The 22004-nt window shown below is 46.7% G+C and overlaps 1 protein-coding gene and 3 long non-coding RNA genes across 6 annotated transcripts in view; 2 read left to right on the top strand and 2 right to left on the bottom strand.

Annotated features, from left to right (window-relative positions):
• The window catches only part of wdpcp (WD repeat containing planar cell polarity effector), a 50277-nt gene extending 47672 nt beyond the window's left edge, over positions 1-2605 (top strand). For both annotated transcript variants that reach the window (XR_007484852.1, XR_007484853.1), the window contains exon 20: positions 1545-2605. The gene's annotated coding sequence lies outside the window, so the exon portion shown is untranslated. The remainder of the gene's footprint in view (positions 1-1544) is intronic.
• A 4447-nt stretch (positions 2606-7052) lies between these two features.
• Positions 7053-7825, top strand: LOC137840813 (uncharacterized). Its single transcript, XR_011087885.1, has 3 exons — positions 7053-7312; positions 7394-7469; positions 7540-7825. It is a non-coding gene; the product is annotated as an uncharacterized lncRNA (long non-coding RNA).
• Positions 7826-15382: 7557 nt separating this feature from the next.
• LOC137840814 (uncharacterized) lies at positions 15383-16155 on the bottom strand. Its single transcript, XR_011087886.1, has 3 exons — positions 15896-16155; positions 15739-15814; positions 15383-15668 (listed from the first exon to the last, which is right to left on the bottom strand). It is a non-coding gene; the product is annotated as an uncharacterized lncRNA (long non-coding RNA).
• Positions 16156-16710: 555 nt separating this feature from the next.
• LOC125979056 (uncharacterized) lies at positions 16711-19807 on the bottom strand. Of its 2 annotated transcripts, XR_011087919.1 has the most exons (6): positions 19335-19807; positions 19162-19219; positions 18992-19081; positions 18232-18343; positions 17031-18131; positions 16711-16965 (listed from the first exon to the last, which is right to left on the bottom strand). It is a non-coding gene; the product is annotated as an uncharacterized lncRNA (long non-coding RNA). The 2 variants fall into 2 exon arrangements; XR_011087920.1 differs by lacking the exons at positions 18992-19081; positions 19162-19219 and having other exon boundaries at positions 19335-19804.
• Positions 19808-22004: the final 2197 nt, after the last annotated feature.

The raw sequence follows: 22004 nt of genomic DNA, 5'->3' as shown, positions 1-22004 counted from the left end.
AATAGTGTGAAAAAAAAAAGTGTAAACGAGATATTAAAAGAAGTCAATTTTTCACATTAGGACGCATTAATCACGCGATTCAAAATATTTCCCTTACTGATCTTGAATGTTGCTCAAGGTGTGTGTGTGCGTACGCGCATGTGTGTGTGTGTGTGAGAGAGATTAGGGCCGGCAGTTTTATTCATGAACAGGAGCCGAGCGGCGACGTTAAAGCGTGGCACCTTTCCTGAGCATCCGCCATGCCGGTGTCAGAGCTGTCGACGCGGCGCGCTCGCCTGCCTAATCTGACAGCGCCTAATCCCCGACTGTATCCTAATCTATTTACTTTGCATTCTAAGAGGATTTACATCCCCCCCAAAAAAAGCATATACAAGGAGCCGCGGTTGGAAATGGACAGAAGATCAGCAAGGACGCTTTTCTGTTTCTGTTGTTTGTTTGTTTCGTGGCAAAAAAGGGAGAAATCGCGCTACGTTTTCCGCCGAGTCAATCCGCCGCGTGAAAGGAATTCCATTTTGGTGACTGATACTAATACTTCTCTTATGTACGCATCCAGTGCACGCCGTGTTTGGCCTGTCACGATGCCTTCACACACCGTCGTGTCCTGATTGTTTGACCTGACAGCTGCAAAAATTGCTTAACAGCCTTAGCTTCTCTCTGCGGAGACCACACGCTGCAGACATTCCAAAAGGAAAAAAAAAAGTCTCTGCACCCACTTTAACAGCAGTAAATGTATTTTTAAAAGTACAACCTGACAGTTTAGTAACAATTTTTTTTTTTTTGTCTTGAGTTACGAGCAACAATTTGAGTGGAGTGTCCTAACTCAGGGGGCAGCCAATTTCGCAACAAGCAGCAGTTTTATAACCTTTTCTCTTACAAATGCTAATACACAATCCAAAGCTAACGAAACTACCATCGATGTTATGATCATAAAATAAAAAATATAGACAGAGAATGCATATATTCTTTATCCTCTGCAGACAAAAACTAATATTCCCGCCTAGTTTAGAGCAATTTTAAGCGTTGATCAAGTTTGTATGTGTATTTTACTACCCCCTGGTGGCCGAGGTGAACACACCAGAATGAGTAGCACGATGCCCATTGAGTGATTACCATGCCGACTGTGTAATTCTTTACATGCTATTAAACGATGTTACCGTCTGAGGGTCGCATTAACGGGGTCCATCAGTGCTATTAACACACTCGTGTTTGCTAATGAAGGCAGCCTGCAGCGTTTGGTCACATGGTGGGATTTATCAGCGCTAATGATGCCCCCGCTACCCTCAGGGCTGCTTCATGTCTGTGGATGCTCTGTGTCATTATGTACTTCATTGTGTCATTGCATGCATTATGCTCTTTGGATGGTTTGGAGAAATATCTTTGCTATATATTTATTGAAATTAGAAAAGTAGTTTGTCATTTAAAATATGGGCAACATAGTCATATTTTGTTTTCAGGCTCGGGTGACGGAGTGTCCATTTTGTGTTTGTTTCTGGGTTTTTTTGTACATCACTGAATTGTTTTGTGTCTCCGTGTCTGTCAAAAAGGAAGCATGTCGTACATGTGAGACAGACATCTGGAGATGAGCTCGTCCACCAACAGGAAGATCTTCTTGACACCCCCAGGCCAACCAGACTCCAAAGCTTCCCTCCCCAGGGTGGGAACAAGTCGCAACAGCATCCTAAGAGACGATTATAGTAACAATTCCCAACATGCAAGTGAAGGAAAAAACTAATTCTTGTTGGCCAATGGTTCCATTTAACCACAAAATACATTTTTAGGTCGATAAAATAATGTCATCATTTGATCAGACCAATCAATTATTTAAAAAAATGGCAGCACCTCTTTCAGTTTATCAATGACTACGTAATCATTGATATGCTGCTATTTGCCCATCTTCTTTCTTGAGGATTTGAGTACTTACAGCACGCTGAAAGAGCTTGAGGCCACCATTAGAAGTGTTGTTCGTGACCATATCTAATTACTCAGCAGTCACTTAGTGAAGCGCAGACCTCCCCCAAGGCTTGACTGTTATCAGGCTCCCTCCTCGTTCTTCAGCAGACGGGTGGTACCATTCTTTACTTGGGGGGGGGGGTGCTTCCATTGATACCATCAAACTGAGGAAAAAAAACTTCCTGTATTGGCACCTTTATCCAAATTTACATTATTATATTGACTGTTTTATTTTGTATTATTTGCTGTTTGTATTGTATTGTTTATCATTTCGCAATGATTTCTACACAACACAAAGCAAAATGTAAGACTTTGATAGTCTGACCAAAAAAGGGGCAGCTGACGTAAAAAGGACAAGCCTGTCTAGTATAAGTACATCTATGTGTGTGGAGTATCAACAGGGTTGGTGTTTCCCGAACACAGATTTTCTATTTAGACTTTTTTTTTTCTTAACATGTTATGATTTGTCATAAGCGCAGTCATCAGGGTGGCAACATGATAGCTTTCAGTGAATATTGTAATATTACCTGACCTTGTTAAGTTAATATAAAGTAAGAGCAGTATTCTTTTCAATGTATTATATAGTTCATTTAAGATTTTGTAAAAAAAAAACTTAATGGAATGTGGTACACCTGCATTAAAAATGTTTGTCTTTCTTGTTTTTTCTTTATTGTCCGTTCCAGTTCACTTCATGGACACTTCCCCGGACAAACTTTCCACCCCCATAAATCTGTCTGGGGGAATGTCACAAACTGTCCGGGATTTTGTTCGACTGCCTCACATGTACAAGTACATTGTTAATAGAATTGCCACTCTGTGTGTGGCACTTTTCACTTTCAGTTAAGCTTTGACCATGATTTTTCCCTAATGAAGTGGCCTGTGATTAGGTACACCTCATGGACACTTCAATAGGTACACTACACGAGGTAAAAAAAAATAAATGAATGAAAAATGATCTATTAGCATATGTTTCCATTTATACAAAGGGAGGTTCCAATTCTAAAAGCACATTTAGGTATGTACTCGCACTTGGGATCGAACCAAGTTCCTACCGAGCAAGAGCCCGTGTTACTAACCAGTCAACTATTTCGACCCATCAGACTTTGGCCGTCTGCACTCTTTTGTACTAGTCATGTGCATTCCAGTTAACTGCAGCTTTAGAATTCGTTCGCTCAAAAGATTTGTTCAAAAGAATCGTTCACCGAGTCGTTCGCTACACTTCATTTTTTTTTTTTTTTTACCTAGTACCTAATAACAGGCCACTTCATTATTTATTGAAAATGGTGGTGTACCTAATGGAGTGTCCATGTGATTCCCTCGTTAAGCGCACCTGCGTGAAAAGTTTTTGGTCACTTTCACGTTCCGCAGGAGCTAAAACTTTTCACGCAGGTGCACTTAACGAGGGAATCAAACGGACACTCCATTAGGTACACCGCCATTTTCAAGTGTACCTAATAACAGGCCACTTTATTAGGGAAATATCATGGTCAAAGGTCACAGGTGTCAAGCACTAGTCCTTGGTGCTGCATTCCAACATGTTTTCCAAGATAATAAAGTGGCCACTTTATATTTTCATTTGGCGTTAACCACTCGAACAGAGCCTGCTCAGAAACCAAAGGAGATTTGGTCATATTGATAGGGTATCCTCCATCCAAACATGTTCGGTGTTGAAAGTTTCAACGGATAGTCAGTCCGAAGCAACCCTTTCCACAGTAGTCACCATGACAGGCGACCACCTGGTGGCGTCAGTGTGCCGAGCGCCGTTGGACGATCAGGAGAAGAAGATTTGAATCGACGGGTGTGACGTCAGGGTTTTAGGTCAATTGAAGACAGGTGCGCTCGCTCAAGGGGAGTTATCATATGCAGGTGCCACCGAGCGCGGGCCGGCGGCGGCGGCGGACGGTTTCTCAGGTAAGCGAGCGTGCTAGCAAATGTTTGTCGTCTCCTGCCGTTTCTCACGACGGCACGCTTTGTTGCTTTTTCTCACAAGCCTTTTTTTTTTTTTAATTTATTTTGTTTGTCGCAGGATTGTCGTACTCTCGTGACTCGGCAACGTCACGTCCACCGCGACGGTGGGCTTGGAGGTAAATTGTTGGCCGCAGGCTATTTAGCCCGTGAGCAAATGTTTGCAGTTTCTTACGATGCCATTTATTATTTCTTGCAGGATTTTCGCTGTCTAGGGAGTGCTTGAGGTTTCGGCACGGCACGACACGGCACGCCGCAATCCACTTTGCGTCGCGTCGCGTCGTTGCGCGTTTTGGTGGTATTTTAAATGTCTTTCGCAGTTGTTTTTTTTCATGCTGGCCAGCGTTTTTTTCATTCGTCTGTCTGTAGACGGTTCGTAAATGACGCCGCCGATAAGCGCGTGTTTGTCTGACTATAGGAAATGTTAGTTTGACTCTAGTCAACTTAACCATTTTTTAAATTATTTTATATGATGCGTGTGCCATTTCCGTGTCATGCAAAGTGGTGAATGCAACGTGTATGTTACGTCATGTCCAAATCGGACCAAATCCATTCAAAGATGGCGCCCGCCCGCTCTCGTTCCGTTACGCAACAAACATTTGCGCGTGTTATTTTCTCCCGTCTTGGACGCCGCCAACCTGGCTCATCTGTCCAATGTGAGGGGAGTTGATGAATGATGAAATTAAAATATGAATTATAATGGTGAATAATTATCATAATTTACTACAATGTGACGATTGTATATTTTTTCAAATGTAAAACTCTACTTAGAATGTATCAAATTCAAATATGAACTATAATTTTGATCAATTATCATAACTTACTACAATATAATATTTTTTTCAAATGTAAAACTCCTAGTATGTATAATTGTTGGTAAAAAATCATGCCATTGGCACTTGACTCAATGTCTATTTTTGTTGCAATCATTTGCTTGTCTTTTGTAGCACTAAAAACTGCCGCCCAGCCAGCATCCTTCTATACAAAGCAAGCAGGAGGCTCTTGAAGGAGCCCTTTCAGTGATGTTGAGGACACTGAGGAAGAGTAGTCCTAAATCAGGTGAAAACCTGTTTTTGTCAAGTTTCAACTTCCCAACACACAACGGTTGTCGAGTTTTAGCTTCCCAGCACACAATTAATGGCTGTCTGTGTTTTTGTAGGCTGCAATAGGAGCCGAATGGGATAATTCCATATGAAAAGGCACAATGGCCTATCCAAAGGAGCATTGGCCTATCCAAAGGAGCGATGGCCTATCCAAAGGAGCCATGGCCTATCCAAAGGAGCCATGGCCTATCCAAAGGAGCCATGGCCTATCCAAAGGAGCCATGGCCTATCCAAAGGAGCCATGGCCTATCCAAAGGAGCCATGGCCATATGCAAAGGAGCCATGGCCATATGCAAAGGAGCAATGGCCATATGCAAAGGAGCAATGACCATATCAAGTCAAGAATCAAGCATCGCGCTGCAAAAGTCGACGTGTGCGGATCATGTGCCCAGGAGGGGGCAGTGTGGTTGCCTTTGGTTATGGTTGCACGACGGAAAGGTTGCAGGTGTGGACAGTGTTTAGGGCTCTGATGGTTGGTCTTGCTTTCGAGGTGCGCTGTGGTTGTGGCTGGTCTGGATCCAGCGTTGTCTTGTGCTTGGTTGCCATTGACGGCCCACTTGGGGGAGGACGTGGTTCCGTGGATGGACACAAAACTGAACTTTGACGTGGAGCCGAATGTCCAATTTTGCCATACGACTTGTACCATTGTGTATCTTTTTGTAACCTGCCACTGTCGTAGTTGCTGCGTTCTTTGTTCTTACCCCTCGGTGTAGGGTGGCGTCGGAGCGAGCCGATCCCGAATGTCCAATTTTGCAATTTGACTTGTGACATTTTCTTTTTCTAACCTGCCACTGTTGCACTTCCTCTAACCCTAACCTACCACTGCGGTACTTGCGTTCTCTGTTCTCCCCTAGGTGTTGGAGCGAGACGGTCACATCTTGTCTTTTTCTAACCTACCACTGTCGTGCTTGATCTAAGCCTAACGTACCACTGTGCGTCCTTTGTTCTCTAGGTTTAGGGCGCCGTTGGAGCGAGCCCGTCCACGAGGAAGACATAATGATGCGAGCAGCGCCCAACTCATTGCATGTTCTGCCTTTTGCAGGCCGGACGCAAAAGGGGGGGGGGAGCGCACGGCCCGACCCGGCCCGATCCGACCTGGCGACGGTAACCAAGAGTGGCTAGCCGCTGTGATCAAGTAAGCAAGTGACCTACAACTTGGGGTGCTCTTTGAGTGTCTAACTTTTGTTTCTGTTTCTGCAGATGGCGACCGGGACGCGACAGCATCTGATCAGAGATGGACGGACCACTGTGGCATCACTCTGAAGTAGCAGAGTTGTGAGGGAGACCCGCTTCCCTGGAGGCGTTGACCTGCGTAGCTTCAACATGTGAAATGGATTTTTTTTTTCTAATTCACACCAGCGGTGTCCAAATGTCTGTTTGAGGGCTGCATACTGAAACAAATTGAGAATTCTTTGACACAAATTCATTAAATCAATCACGGAATGTTGCCATTGATATTTAGCGCTACAAAGCAGTGTTGTGTTCATTCGTGTGGTGTGTTGATCAAGTTGGCCCGAGGCTGCCATTTGGACACCAATGGTGACGTGTGTGTAGGGCTGCACGTGTATTGGAAAACTGCCATATGGTGGTCTAGGTTATTGACATGCACTTTAAGACAGCAAAATTTTTTTTTTTCATGTCTCAAATGAAACATGTTTTCTTGCCTATTTGTAATGAGTTAAGACGATAAGTCATTGATGTAAGTTAGTTAACTAATCTAACTGATCTCATTGCGATCAAATAGTTAACCTCCATCCAAGAATTGTCCACAACTTGCCTCAATGCAGTGGTCTGGCCCTATACTGCCATACTCATTGATTTTCCAAAATGTTGTGCAGCCCTCATTGAGTGCCAAACGCGCAAGCGACCGCGCAAGCGACGGCAAGCGCAAGCGACCGCGCAAGCGACGGCAAGCGCAAGCGACCGCGCAAGCGCAAGCGACCGCGCAAGCGACCGCGCAAGCGACGGCAAGCGCAAGCGACCGCGCAAGCGCAAGCGACCGCGCAAGCGCAAGCGACCGCGCAAGCGACGGCAAGCGCAAGCGACCGCGCAAGCGACCGCGCAAGCGACGGCAAGCGCAAGCAACCGCGCAAGCGACGGCAAGCGCAAGCGAGACTTTTGTGCTTGTCTTGCAAGGTGGAAGAGACGATGTATGAAACGAAGAGCTGGTGGACGGAGGCACCCAGACCCGCGATTGGTGAGCGGGTTGCAAAGGAAGGAATCACCCAAAGAAAGCAGTCGCCAAGTGTTGAAGAGGAGCCTGACGCATGACTGGCCAAGGCTGGCCAGAGGCGGTGACATGGCAATCCAATCTGCAAGCGTAGTGTACACACTGGTTGGGTTTAATTTGATTTCCTTATTTTTCTGCCTTTCAGCTGGCAGCGGATGGGGCGAGCGCCAGCCTGCACCGAGGGGGACTGGGCTGCACCCACAAGACCAGGGAGGGGGCAGGTAATGAGTACGTTGACAGAAGTGAACCGCATGCAACTGAGCGCCGTTTGTCTTTTTGCACTTGTGCGAGGCGAAAGACAAGTCCAACACCGGCCGGAGCAGACCCGGACCTTGGCCCGTGACGAGCGGCCCACACGAGACTGATGGGTGCAGATGCAGCCAGCGTTCCGGGGGAGTATGACTTTCTTTTTTCTTTTGTGCTTTCCCTACCCCTGTCTGTTTGAATAGGGTAACTTGTAGCACGCACGGGCATTTGGGTTGCTGTGACCCTCTAGATACGAATTGGCAAAGTAGACAGCCCCTGCCTCTCTCCCTCCCCCTCTCTCTCTCTCTCTCTCTCTCTCTCTCTCGCTCTCGCTCTCTCGCTCTCTCTCTCTTGCTCTCTCTCTCTCTCTCTCTCTCTCTCTCTCTCTCTCTCTCTCTCGCTCTCTCTCTCTCTCGCTCTCTCGCTCGCTCTCTCGCTCGCTCTCTCTCTCGCTCGCTCGCTCTCTCTCTCTCTCTCTCTCTCTCTCTCTCTCTCTCTCTCTCTCTCTCTCTCTCTCTCTCTCTCTCTCTCTCTCTCTCTCTCTCTCTCTCTCTCTCTCTCTCTCTTTCTCTTTCTCCAATGTGCCCGGCAGTACCTGCATGGCCTGGTGCACTCAGGATGGAACGTGGCTATACCTTGCCCTTTGTGGAATACCAGGGTATAATGTCTGCCAGACTGGGTCCCAGTGTCGTCGACGGTGTCGAGGACGAGGAGATTCTCCGTGACGCTCTACGTGACGTCACGTTTTCCTTTTTTTCCCTCTCGGGGCCAAGCCAGCTCTACTCAAAGGGAACTGGCCGGTTGCGCTTAAGTGCGCACCAAAGCCTCTTCTCATCTCCCCTCGCTCTCTCCCTCCCTTTTTGTAAGGGGTTAAACATTTCATAACCCGGACCGCTCCACATAAAAAGAAAACAAACGTTCATGTATGCATACGCAATTAATAAAGGGAGCTTAAAATAGGAGCAAGCTTTAATAGACGGGTAATGAGTACGTCCACAGAAGTGAACCGCATGCAACAGTGCCGTTTTTCTTTTTGCAGTGGCACGAGGCGGAGGATGAGTCCAAACGTCGAGTACCAGCCGGGCGGGGAGAAGCCAACCATCGGCCGACCTTCACCCGTGATGAGCGGCCGACACGAGACGGACGGGTGCGGATGCGGCGAGGGCAAAGCGCCCAGCCAGCATTTAAGGAGAGTATGACTGCGTTTTTCTTTTGTCCTTTCTTTCCTTCCCTCCCTTCCTCCACTTTTTCACTGGGTGTGCACACTGGCTATCTGCATGATGCCTCTTTCTTTCTCTCTCAGCGCCGTGTCATTTTGCAATATTGTTGTTTTACTGTTGTTTTTTTAATCATGAAATGAACTGTTTGTACTGTAATTGTGTGTGTGTGTACCACTGAACTGCAATTAAACTGTGAACTGAATTCAAGTGGTCCATTTTAAGCATTGGCAGTCTATCGTGCATACAAACTGGAATCATTTGAGACATTCTCAATGACAAGACAATTGTAAAGTTAGGCTGAAACAAAATTGACTTAAATATGCAGTGTCAGGCCTTTTATTTATTTATTTAACTACACAAAGAAAAGCTGCATGCATTCTAAATTGTTGACAAAAGCCAAGTAGCCAGACACCCATAGATGCAAACGACAAGTGTACAAACGGTCTCTGTTGCGGTCAGTAAGTCATCCATGGCAACCCTGCTTTAAAATGGCCACCGAACTCAGAATCTTGCAGAACGTTGGTACATTTTTCTGTAAGAGTAAAAAGCTGTTATTTGAATCTAGTCGGAGCCATTTTTTGGTTTGTTTTCAATCGTCATGCATCATGTGGGCATTCTTGTGAATAAAATCAACAGTGGTGTGTTTGCTTCCTTTTGGTGGTCTTGTAAATAAAGTCAACTTTGGGGTCAGTCATCATTCGCGATGTACCTCAATCGATGGTGCATCTCTTGAATGTGGAAATTATTGCATGTTTTGTTACAGGGCTTGATGTCTTCATTGGCTGTCTGACTACAAAAAAGGCTGTTGCTGTCCAGTCCAGGTTGCTGCTATAGTCAATTGAATTTATAAACATAGCGTGTAACTTCCAGGACTTTAGCTTTCAATTCAAAGCCGAGTTGCGTAACTACACGGCCAGCCTCGGCACATGTACTGGGTGGTACCACCCAGTTCAGAGTGAAGTAAAGGCCAGAGTGTCCTTTTTCATACCGGCATCCTTATGAAATTGACCATATCAGAAAGGCAAGATGAATTCCAAGTGCTGCCACCGAGTAGCAGCATATTTGCCTCAACCTGTCTGATGCTGGGTCAATGCGATGCACCTTTCGTTGTTTTGCCCAAAACAACCTAAGAAATAAAGAAGTACTGCTGTTATCTCGCCAGTGTGCATGTGTGTTAAAAGTACAAAACAAACTCATTTGCATGATAGACATCTAAACCACATGCTAGATATTTGCCTCAACCTGTCTGATGCTCTATTCAACTGTATGCGATCATTTTTAACAATTTTAATCATTTAAATTTTTAAGTACATTACAAATGATAGGCGCCCCAATTAGACAGCTGGGTCAATGTGACCCATCTTTTGCGGTTTGTTCTGCCCAAAGCAACCTAACAAATACACAGAAGTACTGCCGCTATCTCGCCAATGTGCGTGTCTCTAAAATGTACAAAGCAAGCAAATTCATTTGCATAATAAACTTCCAAACCACATGCTAAAAAATATTCATGTGATGCAGAAAGTCTTCTGTAGCTTGCTAAGATTTGCCAATTTGAGCAATGCCGTATCCGAACTCGAGGCTGGGGGTTGCCCGTCCATGTGCCTAATCGCTCGGGCATTGATACATCGGCAATGTCAAGTTTATTTGTATAGCCTTAAATCACAAACAGTCTCAAAGGGCTTCAGACAAAAATTGACAATTATTCTCAAAGCATCCCCTGATCTTAAGCTCCCAATGCTTCTTTCTAGGTCTCCTCATGTCCTCAGCACTGCAAACCTTTGTGCCGGTACACCATATGAAGTAAATGACGGAATATGTTTTTTTTTTTTTAAACACCTTCTCTAATGTGTATCAAGCATACCAGATGGTGTTTTAGAACAGCCTAGAATATTAAGTTACAAAAAGTTTAAAAAAAACTTTTAAAAAACTTACTAAAGTTTAATAAAAGTTATTGATTATATATTTGCTCCAAGGAGGGAGTATTGACAAACGTCACCTCCTTCATAGTCTGCGCATTGTTGTGTGCTTCGCAGCGCGGTGCAGAGCGCAGGCGGCGCAGAGCGCAGGCGGCAGGGTGCGCAGGCGGCGCGGCGAGCAGCGAGCAGGGTGCGCAGGCGGCGCGGCGAGCAGCGAGCGCAGGCGGCGCAGGCAGCAGGGGTGGGGAATCGAACCCTGGATCTCAGGTGTTCGAGCGCAGCGACGGAGCCACTCGCCAAGCGTGGCGAGCTCGGCAGTCACCCCGCTTTCACTTCGAGTCATTCTTACACGTTCAGTATTGCGCTCCGCGCGCGCTGGGTAAGTACAAAAGAGAACTGGCGGCCGCCAGCTGCCAGGTCACACTGGTCGACCGGTTCGTGACACGGCCTCATGCCCCGTACAGCCCTGGTTCGATCCCAGTGGTGGGAACTTTCTCCGGCCCCCTTTTGTAAGTGTCTGAATACATGCATATAGGTTGCATGTCGACGCATTTATTTATGTATAAACGTCCAGTGTGGCCCCGCCTGCAAGTGGGCGGGGCGATGCAGCTGGCCCCGCCCCCATCGAATTGGCCCCGCCCCCTGCCCTACTAAAAGACAGTAGGGCAGGGGGCGGGGCGAAGCCCCGCCCCCTGCCCTACTAAAAGACAGTCGGGCAGGGGGCGGGGCGAAGCCCCGCCCCCTGCCCTACAAAAAGACAGTAGGGCAGGGGGCGGGGCGAAGCCCCGCCCCCTGCCCTACAAAAAGACAGTAGGGTAGGGGGCGGGGCGAAGCCCCGCCCCCTACCCTACTGTCTTTCAATACACTATTAAAAGACAGTAGGGTAGGGGGCGGGGCGAAGCCCCGCCCCCTACCCTACTGTCTTTTTATATATATATATATTTATATATATATATTTTTATATATATATATATATAAAAATATATATATATATATATAAAAAATATATATATATATATATATAAAAAGACAGTAGGGTAGGGGGCGGGGCTTCGCCCCGCCCCCTACCCTACTGTCTTTTAATAGTGTATTGAAAGACAGTAGGGTAGGGGGCGGGGCTTCGCCCCGCCCCCTACCCTACTGTCTTTTTGTAGGGCAGGGGGCGGGGCTTCGCCCCGCCCCCTGCCCTACTGTCTTTTTGTAGGGCAGGGGGCGGGGCTTCGCCCCGCCCCCTGCCCGACTGTCTTTTAGTAGGGCAGGGGGCGGGGCTTCGCCCCGCCCCCTGCCCTACTGTCTTTTAGTAGGGCAGGGGGCGGGGCCAATTCGATGGGGGCGGGGCCAGCTGCATCGCCCCGCCCACTTGCAGGCGGGGCCACACTGGACGTTTATACATAAATAAATGCGTCGACATGCAACCTATATGCATGTATTCAGACACTTACAAAAGGGGGCCGGAGAAAGTTCCCACCACTGGGATCGAACCAGGGCTGTACGGGGCATGAGGCCGTGTCACGAACCGGTCGACCAGTGTGACCTGGCAGCTGGCGGCCGCCAGTTCTCTTTTGTACTTACCCAGCGCGCGCGGAGCGCAATACTGAACGTGTAAGAATGACTCGAAGTGAAAGCGGGGTGACTGCCGAGCTCGCCACGCTTGGCGAGTGGCTCCGTCGCTGCGCTCGAACACCTGAGATCCAGGGTTCGATTCCCCACCCCTGCTGCCTGCGCCGCCTGCGCTCGCTGCTCGCCGCGCCGCCTGCGCACCCTGCTCGCTGCTCGCCGCGCCGCCTGCGCACCCTGCCGCCTGCGCTCTGCGCCGCCTGCGCTCTGCACCGCGCTGCGAAGCACACAACAATGCGCAGACTATGAAGGAGGTGACGTTTGTCAATACTCCCTCCTTGGAGCAAATATATAATCAATAACTTTTATTAAACTTTAGTAAGTTTTTTAAAAGTTTTTTTTAAACTTTTTGTAACTTAATATTCTAGGCTGTTCTAAAACACCATCTGGTATGCTTGATACACATTAGAGAAGGTGTTTAAAAAAAAAAAAACATATTCCGTCATTTACTTCATATGGTGTACCGGCACAAAGGTTTGCAGTGCTGAGGACATGAGGAGACCTAGAAAGAAGCATTGGGAGCTTAAGATCAGGGGATGCTTTGAGAATAATTGTCAATTTTTGTCTGAAGCCCTTTGAGACTGTTTGTGATTTAAGGCTATACAAATAAACTTGACATTGCCGATGTATCAATGCCCGAGCGATTAGGCACATGGACGGGCAACCCCCAGCCTCGAGTTCGGATACGGCATTGCTCAAATTGGCAAATCTTAGCAAGCTACAGAAGACTTTCTGCATCACATGAATATTTTTTAGCATGTGGTTTGGAAGTTTATTATGCAAATGAATTTGCTTGCTTTGTACATTTTAGAGACACGCACATTGGCGAGATAGCGGCAGTACTTCTGTGTATTTGTTAGGTTGCTTTGGGCAGAACAAACCGCAAAAGATGGGTCACATTGACCCAGCTGTCTAATTGGGGCGCCTATCATTTGTAATGTACTTAAAAATTTAAATGATTAAAATTGTTAAAAATGATCGCATACAGTTGAATAGAGCATCAGACAGGTTGAGGCAAATATCTAGCATGTGGTTTAGATGTCTATCATGCAAATGAGTTTGTTTTGTACTTTTAACACACATGCACACTGGCGAGATAACAGCAGTACTTCTTTATTTCTTAGGTTGTTTTGGGCAAAACAACGAAAGGTGCATCGCATTGACCCAGCATCAGACAGGTTGAGGCAAATATGCTGCTACTCGGTGGCAGCACTTGGAATTCATCTTGCCTTTCTGATATGGTCAATTTCATAAGGATGCCGGTATGAAAAAGGACACTCTGGCCTTTACTTCACTCTGAACTGGGTGGTACCACCCAGTACATGTGCCGAGGCTGGCCGTGTAGTTACGCAACTCGGCTTTGAATTGAAAGCTAAAGTCCTGGAAGTTACACGCTATGTTTATAAATTCAATTGACTATAGCAGCAACCTGGACTGGACAGCAACAGCCTTTTTTGTAGTCAGACAGCCAATGAAGACATCAAGCCCTGTAACAAAACATGCAATAATTTCCACATTCAAGAGATGCACCATCGATTGAGGTACATCGCGAATGATGACTGACCCCAAAGTTGACTTTATTTACAAGACCACCAAAAGGAAGCAAACACACCACTGTTGATTTTATTCACAAGAATGCCCACATGATGCATGACGATTGAAAACAAACCAAAAAATGGCTCCGACTAGATTCAAATAACAGCTTTTTACTCTTACAGAAAAATGTACCAACGTTCTGCAAGATTCTGAGTTCGGTGGCCATTTTAAAGCAGGGTTGCCATGGATGACTTACTGACCGCAACAGAGACCGTTTGTACACTTGTCGTTTGCATCTATGGGTGTCTGGCTACTTGGCTTTTGTCAACAATTTAGAATGCATGCAGCTTTTCTTTGTGTAGTTAAATAAATAAATAAAAGGCCTGACACTGCATATTTAAGTCAATTTTGTTTCAGCCTAACTTTACAATTGTCTTGTCATTGAGAATGTCTCAAATGATTCCAGTTTGTATGCACGATAGACTGCCAATGCTTAAAATGGACCACTTGAATTCAGTTCACAGTTTAATTGCAGTTCAGTGGTACACACACACACAATTACAGTACAAACAGTTCATTTCATGATTAAAAAAACAACAGTAAAACAACAATATTGCAAAATGACACGGCGCTGAGAGAGAAAGAAAGAGGCATCATGCAGATAGCCAGTGTGCACACCCAGTGAAAAAGTGGAGGAAGGGAGGGAAGGAAAGAAAGGACAAAAGAAAAACGCAGTCATACTCTCCTTAAATGCTGGCTGGGCGCTTTGCCCTCGCCGCATCCGCACCCGTCCGTCTCGTGTCGGCCGCTCATCACGGGTGAAGGTCGGCCGATGGTTGGCTTCTCCCCGCCCGGCTGGTACTCGACGTTTGGACTCATCCTCCGCCTCGTGCCACTGCAAAAAGAAAAACGGCACTGTTGCATGCGGTTCACTTCTGTGGACGTACTCATTACCCGTCTATTAAAGCTTGCTCCTATTTTAAGCTCCCTTTATTAATTGCGTATGCATACATGAACGTTTGTTTTCTTTTTATGTGGAGCGGTCCGGGTTATGAAATGTTTAACCCCTTACAAAAAGGGAGGGAGAGAGCGAGGGGAGATGAGAAGAGGCTTTGGTGCGCACTTAAGCGCAACCGGCCAGTTCCCTTTGAGTAGAGCTGGCTTGGCCCCGAGAGGGAAAAAAAGGAAAACGTGACGTCACGTAGAGCGTCACGGAGAATCTCCTCGTCCTCGACACCGTCGACGACACTGGGACCCAGTCTGGCAGACATTATACCCTGGTATTCCACAAAGGGCAAGGTATAGCCACGTTCCATCCTGAGTGCACCAGGCCATGCAGGTACTGCCGGGCACATTGGAGAAAGAGAAAGAGAGAGAGAGAGAGAGAGAGAGAGAGAGAGAGAGAGAGAGAGAGAGAGAGAGAGAGAGAGAGAGAGAGAGAGAGAGAGAGAGAGAGAGAGAGAGAGAGAGAGCGAGCGAGCGAGAGAGAGAGCGAGCGAGAGAGCGAGCGAGAGAGCGAGAGAGAGAGAGAGCGAGAGAGAGAGAGAGAGAGAGAGAGAGAGAGAGAGAGAGAGAGCAAGAGAGAGAGAGCGAGAGAGCGAGAGCGAGAGAGAGAGAGAGAGAGAGAGAGAGAGAGGGGGAGGGAGAGAGGCAGGGGCTGTCTACTTTGCCAATTCGTATCTAGAGGGTCACAGCAACCCAAATGCCCGTGCGTGCTACAAGTTACCCTATTCAAACAGACAGGGGTAGGGAAAGCACAAAAGAAAAAAGAAAGTCATACTCCCCCGGAACGCTGGCTGCATCTGCACCCATCAGTCTCGTGTGGGCCGCTCGTCACGGGCCAAGGTCCGGGTCTGCTCCGGCCGGTGTTGGACTTGTCTTTCGCCTCGCACAAGTGCAAAAAGACAAACGGCGCTCAGTTGCATGCGGTTCACTTCTGTCAACGTACTCATTACCTGCCCCCTCCCTGGTCTTGTGGGTGCAGCCCAGTCCCCCTCGGTGCAGGCTGGCGCTCGCCCCATCCGCTGCCAGCTGAAAGGCAGAAAAATAAGGAAATCAAATTAAACCCAACCAGTGTGTACACTACGCTTGCAGATTGGATTGCCATGTCACCGCCTCTGGCCAGCCTTGGCCAGTCATGCGTCAGGCTCCTCTTCAACACTTGGCGACTGCTTTCTTTGGGTGATTCCTTCCTTTGCAACCCGCTCACCAATCGCGGGTCTGGGTGCCTCCGTCCACCAGCTCTTCGTTTCATACATCGTCTCTTCCACCTTGCAAGACAAGCACAAAAGTCTCGCTTGCGCTTGCCGTCGCTTGCGCGGTTGCTTGCGCTTGCCGTCGCTTGCGCGGTCGCTTGCGCGGTCGCTTGCGCTTGCCGTCGCTTGCGCGGTCGCTTGCGCTTGCGCGGTCGCTTGCGCTTGCGCGGTCGCTTGCGCTTGCCGTCGCTTGCGCGGTCGCTTGCGCGGTCGCTTGCGCTTGCGCGGTCGCTTGCGCTTGCCGTCGCTTGCGCGGTCGCTTGCGCGTTTGGCACTCAATGAGGGCTGCACAACATTTTGGAAAATCAATGAGTATGGCAGTATAGGGCCAGACCACTGCATTGAGGCAAGTTGTGGACAATTCTTGGATGGAGGTTAACTATTTGATCGCAATGAGATCAGTTAGATTAGTTAACTAACTTACATCAATGACTTATCGTCTTAACTCATTACAAATAGTTAGGCAAGAAAACATGTTTCATTTGAGACATGAAAAAAAAAAATTTTGCTGTCTTAAAGTGCATGTCAATAACCTAGACCACCATATGGCAGTTTTCCAATACACGTGCAGCCCTACACACACGTCACCATTGGTGTCCAAATGGCAGCCTCGGGCCAACTTGATCAACACACCACACGAATGAACACAACACTGCTTTGTAGCGCTAAATATCAATGGCAACATTCCGTGATTGATTTAATGAATTTGTGTCAAAGAATTCTCAATTTGTTTCAGTATGCAGCCCTCAAACAGACATTTGGACACCGCTGGTGTGAATTAGAAAAAAAAAATCCATTTCACATGTTGAAGCTACGCAGGTCGACGCCTCCAGGGAAGCGGGTCTCCCTCACAACTCTGCTACTTCAGAGTGATGCCACAGTGGTCCGTCCATCTCTGATCAGATGCTGTCGCGTCCCGGTCGCCATCTGCAGAAACAGAAACAAAAGTTAGACACTCAAAGAGCACCCCAAGTTGTAGGTCACTTGCTTACTTGATCACAGCGGCTAGCCACTCTTGGTTACCGTCGCCAGGTCGGATCGGGCCGGGTCGGGCCGTGCGCTCCCCCCCCCCCTTTTGCGTCCGGCCTGCAAAAGGCAGAACATGCAATGAGTTGGGCGCTGCTCGCATCATTATGTCTTCCTCGTGGACGGGCTCGCTCCAACGGCGCCCTAAACCTAGAGAACAAAGGACGCACAGTGGTACGTTAGGCTTAGATCAAGCACGACAGTGGTAGGTTAGAAAAAGACAAGATGTGACCGTCTCGCTCCAACACCTAGGGGAGAACAGAGAACGCAAGTACCGCAGTGGTAGGTTAGGGTTAGAGGAAGTGCAACAGTGGCAGGTTAGAAAAAGAAAATGTCACAAGTCAAATTGCAAAATTGGACATTCGGGATCGGCTCGCTCCGACGCCACCCTACACCGAGGGGTAAGAACAAAGAACGCAGCAACTACGACAGTGGCAGGTTACAAAAAGATACACAATGGTACAAGTCGTATGGCAAAATTGGACATTCGGCTCCACGTCAAAGTTCAGTTTTGTGTCCATCCACGGAACCACGTCCTCCCCCAAGTGGGCCGTCAATGGCAACCAAGCACAAGACAACGCTGGATCCAGACCAGCCACAACCACAGCGCACCTCGAAAGCAAGACCAACCATCAGAGCCCTAAACACTGTCCACACCTGCAACCTTTCCGTCGTGCAACCATAACCAAAGGCAACCACACTGCCCCCTCCTGGGCACATGATCCGCACACGTCGACTTTTGCAGCGCGATGCTTGATTCTTGACTTGATATGGTCATTGCTCCTTTGCATATGGCCATTGCTCCTTTGCATATGGCCATTGCTCCTTTGCATATGGCCATGGCTCCTTTGCATATGGCCATGGCTCCTTTGGATAGGCCATGGCTCCTTTGGATAGGCCATGGCTCCTTTGGATAGGCCATGGCTCCTTTGGATAGGCCATGGCTCCTTTGGATAGGCCATGGCTCCTTTGGATAGGCCATGGCTCCTTTGGATAGGCCAATGCTCCTTTGGATAGGCCATTGTGCCTTTTCATATGGAATTATCCCATTCGGCTCCTATTGCAGCCTACAAAAACACAGACAGCCATTAATTGTGTGCTGGGAAGCTAAAACTCGACAACCGTTGTGTGTTGGGAAGTTGAAACTTGACAAAAACAGGTTTTCACCTGATTTAGGACTACTCTTCCTCAGTGTCCTCAACATCACTGAAAGGGCTCCTTCAAGAGCCTCCTGCTTGCTTTGTATAGAAGGATGCTGGCTGGGCGGCAGTTTTTAGTGCTACAAAAGACAAGCAAATGATTGCAACAAAAATAGACATTGAGTCAAGTGCCAATGGCATGATTTTTTACCAACAATTATACATACTAGGAGTTTTACATTTGAAAAAAATATTATATTGTAGTAAGTTATGATAATTGATCAAAATTATAGTTCATATTTGAATTTGATACATTCTAAGTAGAGTTTTAAATTTGAAAAAAATATACAATCGTCACATTGTAGTAAATTATGATAATTATTCACCATTATAATTCATATTTTAATTTCATCATTCATCAACTCCCCTCACATTGGACAGATGAGCCAGGTTGGCGGCGTCCAAGACGGGAGAAAATAACACGCGCAAATGTTTGTTTCGTAACGGAACGAGAGCGGGCGGGCGCCATCTTTGAATGGATTTGGTCCGATTTGGACATGACGTAACATACGTTGCATTCACCACTTTGCATGACACGGAAATGGCACACGCATCATATAAAATAATAAAAAAAATGGTTAAGTTGACTAGAGTCAAACTAACATTTCCTATAGTCAGACAAACACGCGCTTATCAGCGGCGTCATTTACGAACCGTCTACAGACAGACGAATGAAAAAAACGCTGGCCAGCATGAAAAAAAGCAACCCCGAAAGACATTTAAAATACCACCAAAACGCGCAACGACGCGACGCAAAGTGGATTGCGGCGTGCCGTGTCGTGCCGAAACCTCAAGCACTCCCTAGACAGCGGAAAATCCTGCAAGAAATAATAAATGGCATCGTAAGAAACTGCAAACATTTGCTCACGGGCTAAATAGCCTGCGGCCAACAATTTACCTCCAGGCCCACCGTCGCGGTGGACGTGACGTTGCCGAGTCACGAGAGTACGACAATCCTGCGACAAACAAAATAAATTAAAAAAAAAAAAAGGCTTGTGAGAAAAAGCAACAAAGCGTGCCGTCGTGAGAAACGGCAGGAGACGACAAACATTTGCTAGCATGCTCGCTTACCTGAGAAACCGTCCGCCGCCGCCGCCGGCCCGCGCTCGGTGGCACCTGCATATGATAACTCCCCTTGAGCGAGCGCACCTGTCTTCAATTGACCTAAAGCCCCGACGTCACAGCCGTCGATTCAAATCTTCTTCTCCTTATCGTCCAACGGCGCTCGGCACACTGACGCCACCAGGTGGTCGCCTGTCATGGTGACTACTGTGGAAAGGGTTGCTTCGGACTGACTATCCGTTGAAACTTTCAACACCGAACATGTTTGGATGGAGGATACCCTATCAATATGACCAAATCTCCTTTGGTTTCCGAGCAGGCTCTGGTCGAGTGGTTAACGCCATTGCCTTCAATCAAATGAAAATATTTGTATCAAGAGTTCATCCTAAAATGAATTGTTCTTGCAAAAATTCTGCCGCCGTTGCAGTGCTCCCGTGGACTCATTTTCAAGTCAGTTGCTAAGAAACACCACACCGTTGCACAGAGACAATTCTTGAGTCATATCAAATCAATGATTTTCAAACGGGTCCAAACAAGTTTTTCCCTCATGGCTACAAAGAGCTTTAGATCTTTTCGTTCACTCTCGTTCACTGAAAACATTCGTTCTTTTGAACCTATCGTTCACTCACGAGCCAACACTACACCGCACGCACACACACACACACACACACACACACACACACACACACACACACACACACACACACACACACACACACACACACACACACACACAATGATACGACAAACACGATGACACGACTTTTCACGCACCTGCACTTAACGAGGGAATCTTGGGAAACATGTTGGAACGCGGCCCCGAGGACTAGAGCTTGACACCTGTGACCTTTGACCATGATATTTCCCTCATAATGTGGCCTGTTATTAGGTACACTTGAAAAGGGCGGTGTACTTAATGGAGTGTCCGTGTGATTCCCTTGTTAAGTGCACCTGCGGGAAAACTTTTAGCTCCTGCGGAACGTGAAAGTGACCAAAAACTTTTCACGCACCTGCACTTAACGAGGGAATCACACGGACACTCCATTAGGTACACCGCCATGTTCAAGTGTACCTTATAACAGGTCACTTTATTAGGGAATAGTCCTCAGGGCCGCGTTCCAATATGTTTTCCAAGCTACCCTCGTGAAACACACCTGCGTGAAAAGTTTTAGCTCCTTTCACGTTCAAAAGGAGCTAAAAGTTTTCACGCACCTGCACTTAACGAGGGACACTCCATTAGGTACACCACCATGTTCAAGTGTACCTTATAACAGGTCACTTTATTAGGGAATAGTCCTCGGGGCCGCGTTCCAATATGTTTTCCAAGCTACCCTCGTTAAACACACCTGCGTGAAAAGTTTTAGCCCCTTTCACGTTCCGCAGGAGCTAAAACTTTTCACGCAGGTGCGCTTAACGAGGGAATCACCCCCACCTCCTGATTGGCTGTTTGATCTGTGACGTCACTCGGACACTCCATTAGGTACGCTGCCATTTTCAGTAGTACCTAATAATAGGCCACTTTATTAGGGAAAAATCATAGTCAAAGCTTAACTGAAAGTGAAAAGTGCCACACCCGCCCTCACCCCCACCTCCTGATTGGCTGTTTGATCTGTGACGTCATTCGGACCCTTCATTAGGTACAGTTGGTCAACGGGAAATGCAATTCACTGACTCGTTCGTGAACGGGAAGTTACGTCGTTTTTCTTCGTTTTGTTTTATGGCAAGGCATCACCAGCAAAGAATTGCGTGCTTTCGCCAGGGTCGTGATGCATATGAAGTGGGTGCTTAACGTGTAAGGCAAGCACCCCCTCCCCGCTTCCTCCTCCCTTCCAAAAAAAAAAAATTCTCTCAGCACCACCCCTCCCTCCCCTCCCCGAGGCGTCCTCGAAAACATGCGAAGGTGTCCTCTTTTTCAGCAACCCAAATCTGGTCACCCTATGATTAGTCTGTAAAGGAATTTATTCAAATGTTTTTTGAATTTTTAAAATCAAGACATTTACAGCTTTGGAATCAGTTAAACTTTTTTTTTCTAATGACCATGTGAACTTTTTTTTTTTAGAAAAAAAATGACCATGTGTAGTAAGAGAAAAGATGAGCATGTATTGTAAGACTTTTTTTTTTTAAAGACCATGTGTAGTAAGGCGTTTTCTTTTTTTTTTTTTAGAGTGAGGCTTTTTTTTTGTATTATACTATCAGTGATACAGAGCTCCCATATATCTTTTGGTGAGCCAGTAATGCTAATGGTAACTTTTTATTGTGACAATATTTAAAAAAAAAAAAAATATCCTCACCGGGTCATTTTTGACCCCCTTATGCATCTAAAATATGACCATGTATAGTAAGGCTTTTTTTTTCAGAAAAAAATTACCATGTATTGTAAGGCTTTTTTTTTTTTAATGATGGATAGTAAGGCTTTTTTTTATGTAAAAAAAAAAAAAATAGTAAGGCTTAAAAATTAAGAATGACCTTAGAAAAAATAAGCCATAGGGGTCAAGAGTCAAACGAGAGAGGTCAATCATAAAAGCCTTATTTTACATTGTAATTTAAAACAAAATACATTCTTTAATATGTATGGTCCAGACGGGAATTGGTCTCACGTAGACTGCCACTCAATCACTGCAGAAATGTTCATCTTTGAAAATACCCCCAATACCTGCTCCTCCGCCACATTTAATACTG

Source organism: Syngnathus scovelli, chromosome 12, assembly GCF_024217435.2.
Source record: "Syngnathus scovelli strain Florida chromosome 12, RoL_Ssco_1.2, whole genome shotgun sequence".
NCBI lineage: Eukaryota > Metazoa > Chordata > Actinopteri > Syngnathiformes > Syngnathidae > Syngnathus > Syngnathus scovelli.
This window is presented reverse-complemented; position numbering and strand designations above follow the sequence as displayed.